This window comes from Talpa occidentalis, unplaced genomic scaffold (genome assembly GCF_014898055.3).
Source record: "Talpa occidentalis isolate TD23 unplaced genomic scaffold, MPIMG_talOcc4v2.1 talOcc4.9, whole genome shotgun sequence".
NCBI lineage: Eukaryota > Metazoa > Chordata > Mammalia > Eulipotyphla > Talpidae > Talpa > Talpa occidentalis.
In genome coordinates, this window is record NW_023605305.1 from 6,510,013 (window position 1) to 6,520,149 (window position 10,137).

The window sequence follows — 10,137 nt, forward strand, 5'->3', positions numbered from 1 at the left end:
GCAACCAAGGGGGTGGGGCTGGGGGCCCACCGAGCGTCCCAGCCGGCCTGTGCCCTGGCAGCTGGTCCAGGCCCGGTGCGCGGGTTCCAGGGGCTTTGCACACAGCTTCCTGATTTGCCAGGAAAACAATCCAGAGCTTTGGAGCAAGCAGGCCCTGCCCCCAGCAGCTTGAATGCCCCATTTCTTTTCAGTTGGTGTTTAGCCAAGGATGTCTGAGACTTTGTTATGATAATTTCTCCCAATTTTGATGCCGCTGCCTCAAGTGCACAGTCCTTCCTCTCTGAGGAAAGCAAAATAAATTGGATAAGGAGAAATTGGATAAGAAATCACAAGCCACCCTGACGCCCTGACCCACGCAACTGGCCGCCGGCGTCACCAGCTAACCACAGCTGGTTCGCGCCGGGAAGGCCAGCCCGGGAGCGCCCCCGCCCAGTCCCGCTCCTCGGGGCTCGCGGGTCAGAGGCTCCAGGCCACTTTGTTTAAGCGTCATCTGTGCCTCAAAATACTATAGTTAGCTGCTCGCTACAATTCTGAAAGTAAAATCCCTGGTTCACTGTGTAAACACTACTCCAGTCACCGTTCTGTTAAGACTCTTCAATCTGTTTCTCACATCAGAGTCGTTATTTTTCTTCCTGTGGAATAAAATGCCTTGTTGACTTCAAGATAGCGCTCGCCTCTGCTTTCTTGGTTGTCCCGTAGATTCGAGAACCATCGCCAATGACAAATACCACACGTACCACCCCCGCAGGCGGCAGCCTTCCCCCGCGCAGTGGCCTCCGCTTGGAGCCGGCTGCTCTCCACCCCACGGGCCCTGGTAGGGTGGGGTGTCACCCAGTGAGAAGGGGAGACTGCAGGTTTGGTGCTCACTTTATAAGGGTTACCTGCCAGGTGGCTCCCGCACCCCCTGGAGACCCAGGACAAGCAGGGCCTGGGGGAGTCTCCAAAGGGGTGAGGGGCGGTAGCAGAGAGAAGGCCCCGGATCTGAGCCCCGGGACCCTAAAGTTTAGGGTTCAGGCAGGTAGAGAGGAACAGTAAAGAATGAGCGGGACTGGACCCTCAGGAGACATGGGTGGGGAGCTGGAGCTGGGGGGTCCAGAAAAGAGGGGGGAGGTTCCCTCTCCGGTGCCAGCGATGAGCTGGGTAGGCCGAGGACCAAGACCTAGCGGGTTTGCAGCATTTGCAGGACGGGCAGGGGGGCCCCGGCATTTCTGACGCAGTTTAGTGGCGTCAAGGTGAAGGTCACTTTGAGGAAGCCGTGGACTGAGACAGGCTTGGCAGCTCTGGCGCGATCGGCTGTGGAGGAAGGAGCGTGGCTGGCCCTGAGTGAGAAGCAGCAACAATGGAGGACCGTGAAGGGAGAGAGGACAGGCCGCCTGGGAGAGGCGAGGGGGGACACTCAGGAGACGCTCCTTTGATTGTTGTTCTCCCAGGGACAGCAGTGGGGGTGGGGCACTGGGTACGGGTGGCGGAGCTTGGCCGAAAGTGGGGGGCATGAGAAGAAGTGATTGAAGGTAAAGCAAAACGGGCAGGACGGTCAGCAGGGCCGCATGGAGGGCCGTACAAGGCCTGGGGGCAGTGGTGGCAGCCCCCCCAGCCATGCTGCGTGCCCCGCTGGCACAGAGTAGGCCAAGAATTGAACTGAAGCAAGAAACATTCTGGGCTTATCCAGATAACCCGGATTAACTCAAAAAGAGCCCGTCAGAACCGAATGTCTCACAGAAACCAAGAGCTTGGCGAGGCAAAGGGGCTCCACTTTGCAGACACTCCCCTGTGGGGGACGGGACGGTGGGCAGGTGGCCATGTCCCCCAAAGGAGAGCACGCCCAGGATATTTTGGGGTTCCCGAGGCAGTTGAAGACAGACCGCCCAGCGCTCCAGGCCTGGTTGGCCACACTCAGCGAGCCCCAACTCAGCACGGGGACCGGGCCCTCAGGAGCAGCTGCTGACCCAAGATGATTTCTCTGAGTGGGAGGTGATTCGAGAAAGAAGAAAGGAACTTGCAGATTTACCCTGTGGAAACTTTGAAGGTGAGTTTAAAAAAAGGTGTGAAAAAAATAAAAACAAGTGCTCATATTCGCTGCGTCTGGGAGGGCAGTCCCTGGGGTATTTCCCCTTTTTACTCCGCCCCCCCATGTCGCCCCTGCACCCCACCTCAAAACCGGTCACCACGTGTGTTACCTGCTTTCTCACCCCACCTTGCAGCTGTCCACAGGCGTGCCGCACACGCAGTCAGAGGTGCCGTTTGCTTTTGTAAAGCAGGAAGCCTGCGGACATTTTGGCCGCTTCTCATTCTCACCTCCCAGTCGGTATAAACTTATTCTCTTAAAGAGTAACTGACGCATGATCGTGGTGATGTAAAGGTTCTGAAATGGACTCCGCTCTCCCTGCACCAGTGGGCATTCACTGCATCCTGTCCCCCAGGAGGAACGCTGTGGTCAGCATACCCCATGCCAGCGCTGTGCCCAGCTCCCTGCCCAGCGGAGCTCCCCACCAATTGTGCCAAGGTGGAAGCAAGGTCGTGTCTCAGAAAGGCTGGTGGGGGTGGCAAGCTCGCAGCTTCTCCCTGCACCCCCGGAAGTGCTCCCGGTCTGGTGGTACTGAGCGGACGCTCATTCTTGCTGTATTTGCCTTTCCCTTGAGGTGAATCTGACCATGTTTGGGGTTCATAGGAATTTAAGTTAGGGCTGGCTGCTGATGGATAGCAAATGCCCTTTTAGCTCTCACTCTATTTTTTTTTTTTATTTTTTAAAATAATAAATTTTATTTTTATATTCCCCATACATTTGCAACCCCCCCATTCTGACCCCAATCCCTCCCTTCCCGCCCCCCACTCCTCAAAAACTGTCTCTGGTTCATAGTTTTTTGTTGATTTTGATTTTCACTTTCTTATAGTTATTCATTTTCCTGGTCCCTTATTTAAGTTTTCTAGATTCCTGCTATGAGTGAGACCATGCGGTATTTTTCTTTTTCTTTCTGGCTTATTTCGCTGAGCATGATCCCTTCCAGCGCCATCCATGTTGCTGCAAATTGCATGTGTTTATCTTTTTTGAATGCTGAGTAATATTCCATGGTGTCTATGCACCCCATCTTCTTGATCCAGTCATCTATTTTTGGGCATTTGGGTTGTTTCCAAAGCTTAACTATTGTAAACAGTGCTGCTATAAACATAGGGGTGCAGGTGCTCTTTGGAATGGATGTTTCTGTGTCCTTTGGGTAAATACCTAGGAGTGGAATTGCTGGATCATATGGAAGCTCTATGTGTAGTAGGTCCAGAAATCTCCACACAGCTCCCCATAGTCTCACCCTATTTTTCAAGATTTATTTATTTTTGTGTAGAAGAACTGCAGTGTAGGCCAGAGGTGCAGGGGGTGAGAGGACTCACCAGAGACAGAGTGGGGAGCAGAACAGGCAGAACCACTGAAATCCACTGCTGAGGGGAGCCGTGGGTGAGACAGAAGAGGTCTGCTGCGCCATGTGGGCAGCTCCCTGGCTGGGGATCAAACTCAGGGCCGCAGCAGTAATAGAGCTGAGACTTCACCCCTAGGCCACCGTCTTCTCTTGGTAGATTTCCTGATACCACACCACCCTCAATCCCTATAATAAAAAAAAAAAACCCTTGGTCATAATGTGTTCATTTGTTATTCTTTTGCTACATCTCCTGGTTCTATTTGCTAATGTTTTGGGTCTTCACATCTTTGAAGTGGGAGACGTTCATAATTTTCTTTTTTTCATCATCTCTTCATCAGATTGTGTAATTGAAATGATGTGGCCCTCATTCGATGGACCGGGTTGCTGTCCGCCCTTTTCCACGAATTGCAGTCCAGAAATCACATTCGAATTTCCTGTTCTTGTTTTGAAGTGGATGGGAGCAGGCTGCTAACTCAGCTTCTAGGACCTCGTTCAACCATCGTCACCCCCCGGTGCCCTCTGCTAATGGGAGATTCAAGTTTTCCATTTCTTCATAGGTCAATTTTAGTAGCACACTGGACTTGTAGAAATCATCCCGTGTTCTCGGTTTTTTAATTCGTTGCCACATGGTTGTAGCCATTCTCTGAAGATGGTTTCCATCTGGTTTTCTCCTCTTTCTCGTTCCCAGTCTTGCCTATTTTTAGTCTTTTGTGTGTGTGACTAAGTTTTTGTGGAAGTTGTTGTTCTCCTGTGATTTGCTTCTCTTTACCGCTTGGTTTTCACAACGCCCCTCATTTCATCTTTCATCTTTATTCCCCTTCCTGGATTGTTTTTGCCCTTTTTTTTTTTTTACGGTTTTTTCCTCGTTCCCTAAGCTAAGTAGTTATGAATAAATGTGGCGTGTTCAAGTGATATAATTCTTCTGATTACAGCTTTGTTCATCTCAGAGGTTTTGGTATTATGTGTTTTCGTTTGTTTACTGTGGAGTATCTCATTTTAGTTTCCATTTCTTCTTGGTGCTAAGAGCCACAAGAATACATTTGTCATTTCCAAGTTGTTTTCTTTTTTTTTTTTTTCAATTCTCTTTCTCATTCGTAACTTTGAATTTCTTGGATTATGATGGGTAAATGGAACCTGAAGGCTTCTATATTTAAAAAACATTTGTTGTGGTTTTCTTTCTTGTTGTCTAAATGCTTCATCCATTAAAACAAATACCTGATGGATTTTTACAGATGTCCCTGTGCGAAGTGAGACCCCCTGGCCCGTGGGTAGGTCGGGAGATGGACCCACACCCATCCGTGGGCGTCTAATCAAGGCCTGTGGTGGTGTTTTGGGAGCACTGACCTGTATCTTCAAGTGGCTGGAGAAGCAATTTCTCATTTTAACCCTGTGCTCCTTAGCCGAGGCTGTAAGTGCTCAACATAAGCAAAACGAAGAGGAAGAAATCACAGCAGCCATAATTAAGTTGCCTCCAGGTATCCAGGCTGGGGCTCCGGGAGGGTGGATCCTGGGGCTCTGGGAGGGTGGAGCTGGGCCAATGGCCCCACGGAGCTGCCTTCCCTTTGCCCTGTAGCTGAGCGCCCTAAGACAAGCCAGGCCGTGTTCTCCCACAGGCCTTACCCAAGCAGCACGCCCAGGGTAAATGGTCCCCAGGGGGTCATAAAACTTCCCACCTCATACTTGTTCTGGTCTGACTCAAAAGCACAAAAAAGTCCTGGGCTCATCTTGTCTGGGGGGAGTGAGTGGCTCTGCACCGGCCTGACCCTGGGCAGCCCCGGGCGACTGAGGGAGCAGGCGCATGTGGGAGGGATGCCGAGAAACGACTCCTGGGGCCGTTTTCCGAGGTGGTGGGGGGGACATTGCCCTGCTTTCCTAAGGTACTAAAGTTCAGGGGTGCAAGGAGACTTCTGGGAAGTGTGGCCAAGTGCTCCATTCTGCTGATGGCAGCACCCCCGCCCTCAGGTATTCCCAAACTCTCCCTGGGTGCCAGGCCCCATGCTGGGCGCCAGGACACGCAGTGAGTAGGATGTGGTGGGGCGCAGGGAAGACTGCCCGGGGACTGTGGGTGCCTGAGTCGGGGGGAGGGGGGGGCTGAGAGGAACTTGGCAAACAGGGAGGCCCCAGCACACTGAGGAGCAGGGGCAGGGGCTCCAGACAGGCTGGGGTGCAGTGGCATGAGCCAGAGAGGGGGCCGGGACAGGTCACGCTGGGCTTTGTGAGCCACGGAGTGGGGGTGGGGGGTGTTTCACTGGGAGACTGGCACCTCCGCAAATACCTCTCTGGCTGCGCAGCAGAGAGCAGGTGGAATGAGTTAGGGGCAGAAAGCTGTTCGGTGATCCAAGTAAAAAAACAGTGACATGTGGACTTGGGGGCACAGAGATGGGGGTGCACACACCTGGGGGGTGGTTTTGAGCAAGAATAAATGAGACAGAGGAACTTGACTTAACAGAGAAGCTTCAGGAAAAAGAACAATCCTGGCTAGTTCCGGTTTCCGGCTTCAGTACCCAGGTGACCGGCCACAGGAGGGCCCAGCCGAGGGGGCCCTGAGGAAGGTGTCCATGGCTAGTGGCCACTCACTGGCCGCTAAGTGTATGCTGAGCGCCAAGGGGTCATGCGGGGTCATGCGGGGCTCTGCGGTTGTGAGTGTGTTTGGTTCCAGAGCTCAGCGACCTTGAAGAGGCAGAGGGGGTGAGAAGGTGGCTGAGAACCCAAGCGTGAGAGACTTGCCTTCGAGGGGTGTCTGGGGTCAGGGGAGTCAGTCAGATTACAGTGAGAGTAGAAGGCAAGGAGGGGGGCTGAGCAGGCCCGGGAACCCCAGCCTTTAATGGGGATGTGTAGGAGTATGAGCCAGCCAAGGGGATTGAGAAAGACTGACCGGAGACGTGGGTGGAGAAGCAGCAGAGAATGCTTCCAGAAAGAGGCCGGGGTCAGCTGGGTCAAAGGGCGCTGTCAAGTGCACACCGGACTCAGGCGTGGACTCGGTGCCCGAGAGAGGTTTTGTTGAGATCGTGGGAGCAGAAGGCGAGTGGTCGGCGGGGCCACCGGTGGTAACGAGTCCTTCCTTCCTGTGGCCAGCGGCCGCGTGGGCCCTGGACGGTCCACGGGAGTCGTTGCCTGGACGCCCATAAACAGCGGAAAAACAATGCCGCTCGGACGCCAAGCCCGTCTGCTTTTTATTATAACCACACGTTGGGCCGTTCTGAACACCATCAGTGATAAAAGGCTCCTCCCCGTCAAAGTCTTAGGGTTCCAGTTCTGTTGCGTTTTGATGGGACAGACACACGTGAGGATAACACCAAATGGGCGCGATCGTATTATCCTGGCGCTAACCTTGTCTTCCACGTGGAAATTAATTAATTTATTAATTAATTCTGAGACTCCCCAGCTTCAGGGCGATCCCCCAGCTCAGACGCCGCTGCTTACCCACCTGCATTCCGAGAGGAGGTGCTGAAGACTAGGAGCAGCTCGGTGCAACCCCCCCCATTGCTCTGTCTCCCCACATTTAAATAGCATGTTTGAATTCCACGGCCACAGTGATTGGAAACGCAAATAGATCTTTAGTGGTGTCGATAATGACCTGCCCTTTTCATTCGTGTGGGGAATTTTAGTTCATCAATGGAACAGAGAGGAAATCAGGCGTCCCGTCAGCGATGTACTTGTTGCTAAAGTTGTAGGGCAGGCCTGGAGGAGGCCATTTCGTGCCTTGTTGTGGGGTGTCACGTTGATGGAAGAAAATCGATTCCTTCCCAGGGGGCCCGCTGTCTGTGGAGTTGGTACCTTCTCCCACATCCACTGGCTTTTCTCTGGGGACTTTAGGCTCCCCCACCTCTACTTCCCAACCTGTGCACATGAGGGGGATGGGCATGTCTCAGCACTGTCAAGCTATCCGCAGCCACTGCAGCATGAGTTTCATCCCCGGCCAGGGAGCTACCACATGGCGCAGCAGACCTCTCCTGTCTCCCCGCTGCTCCCCTCAGCAGTGTATTTCAGTGGATCCGCCTGTTCTGCTCCCCACTCTGTCTCTGGTGAATCCTCTCACCCTCCGTACCTCTGGCCTGTACCCCAGTTCTTGTATGCATAAATAAAAAATATAGATATTAAAAAAAAAAACCTCCCACAAAGAAAAGTCCAGGCCCAGATGACGTCACTTGTGACTCCTACCAAAATATAAGGAAAAATCAATATTGACCCTCTGCAAATCTTTTCAGAAAATAAAGCATTTTCCAAATCATTTTATGAGATCAGTTATCACGTCTGATAGCAAACCCAGATGGAGTTTTTATCCACAAGAAAACTGAAAACCTGCAGTCCTTGTGGGCAGAGATGCAAATTTTCTTAAATTCTCAGCAAATAAATAAGTCATACAACCCTACGACAAAGAAGCACGTTTGAACAGACACTGAAAGTATCTACAAAGGGCCGAAAAGCACGTGAAACCTGTGCAATGTCACTCTCGGGGAGATGCCAGTGGAAGCCACGGAGCCAAGCCACGACACTCCTGCAGGCTGACCGTGGGATCCTCATCCGTGGGATCCTCATCTGTGGCTGGAGGGAAGGGAAAGACGATGCAGCTCGCTGGGAGAATAGTCAGGCAGTTTCTCAGAGTTAAACGTACGCTCACCACACGACCCAGCAGCTCTACTCCCAGGCCTGCGCTTCCGAGGCCTGGACACGTCCCCCAAAGACCAGGCCCAGATGTCTAATCATGGCGGCCCCAGGTTGGACGGCTCCAGGCTGGAGGGTAAGGTAGGGTGAGCTGCTACTCGCAGGAGGCACAAACCGAGTCCTGACACAACCACACGGGTGAACCTGGAAATCACACTGGGCCAAGAAAGCGGCTGAGGGCCTCCCCAGTGGCGCAGCGGTTGAGCGCTGGGTTGCGAAGCTGCCCGCAGCCTCTGCAGCGCAGGTTCGATCCCCGGCTGCTCCCCGGCCACCGGAGGAGGGTCCCACATGGCGCACAGACCTCTCCTGCCGCCCGCTGCTCCCCTTAGCAGTGGACTTCGGTCCTTCTGCCTGCTCTGCTCCCCGCTCTGGCTCTGGTGAATTCTCTCGCCCTCCTGTGCTTCTGACTGTACCCAGTGCATGTACAAACAAACAAATAAATAAATAAATATACATGCCTCTTTAAAAAAAAAAGAAAAAAAGAAAGCGGCTGAGAACCAGGCTGGGGGTGTGCAGGGCGGGCTGGAGACAGTGGCTAGAGGGAGACGTTCCTTCGAGAACGAGAGCAACAGCCCAGGCAAGAGAAGGCAAGAAGGCCCTGAACTAAGGAGGCGGGGAGAGAACAAGAGTCCTGAGGACAGCATCAGTTTCGGGAGGGCTGGCAGGAAGGACAGGCCGATGGCACTGGCTGATGACCAGCGTCTAGTCTCCCTTCTGCTGGAAATAGACCCAGCTCCCTTTGGGGGAGCCACCGCTCACCCACACTTTGCCCTGTCTTTCTAGAGGAGCGCTCACCAGCCTGAGGAGAGAAGCGGGTAATCCCTCCTGCCGACCAGACCAGCCTGCAGTGGATCTGATCCCAGGGCAACTGGACAGCGACTGGTTCCAGCAAGGACGCTTGGTCCAGTCGGAAATGAATCCAGGGACCTGAGGCAGAACTGACCAGGAGGAGATGCTTTCCCTCCAGTGGACTTGAATCCAGAAGACTCGACTCTGAGCCTGGAGAAGGCAGGAGGCCAGGCGCTGGGCCGCCGAGGCCCTGGCATGACTAAATCTGCTCAAAGTGCATTTTGTTAGCCACTTGCAACAGAAACGACCTTGACTGCACCCCTGGTAGGTGGGGAGCCGGGACAGGATGGGGGCGGGGAGTTTTTTTGTACACTCAGCACAAGGGCGCTGAGTTGCATCCAGTTAGCTGCAGAGGGAGGCCGGAGTCAGTCCTTTGGAGAGGACAGTTTAGCAACCCAGGGAGCAAATGACAGTGCTGAGGGGGCGGGAGGTGAGAAGACCCTGGCTGGAGCCTGCAAGCCTCGGAGCCCCCTCTGGAAGGTCATCAGGGGCCAGGGCCACAGGGCCGGGCCAGCGGGGGGGGGCTGAGGAGGGGCCCAGAGGCTTCCAGTTCTGCCCCGAGCTCAGGTTGAGCAAGGCTGACAAGAAGCCGTGGACTTGGCAACTCGGCCTCCAGGAACCATCCCCCGCCGTTCTGGAACTGTGGGTGTTGAAATAGGGCCCAAAGGTGACTTTAAAATTTGACTGTGGGAGGCAAGAGTGAGGGTGACCTCTCACCTTGTAGGTGTTTTACAAACAGCAGGGGGTGTGGGCAGAAAAGGAGCAGCCCGTGCAAAGGGCTGCTGGCAAAGGAGAGAATAATCAGTGGTGGGTGGAACAAAAGAATGGAGTCGTGGAGGCTGCTGGCTTTGCGTCCAGTGTATCTGGGTCATTAACTGGTAGGTTTTATGTTCTGTGATTTGCTTTTTGTTTTTCTCCCTATAAAACTAGACTCTGAGGGCCTCCCCCGGTGGCGCAGCGGTTGAGCACTGGGTTGCGAAGCTGCCCGCAGCCTCTGCAGTGCCGGTTCGATCCCTGGCTGCTCCCCGGCGACCAGAGGAGGGTCCCACTTGGCACGCAGACCTCTCCTGCTGCCCGCTGCTCCCCTCAGCAGTGTACTTCGGTCCTTCTGCCTGCTCTGCTCCCCGCTCTGGCTCTGGTGAATTCTCTCACCCTCCCGCGCTTCTGACTGTACCCAGTGCTTGTATATATAAATAAATAAAATTAAAAAAATAGT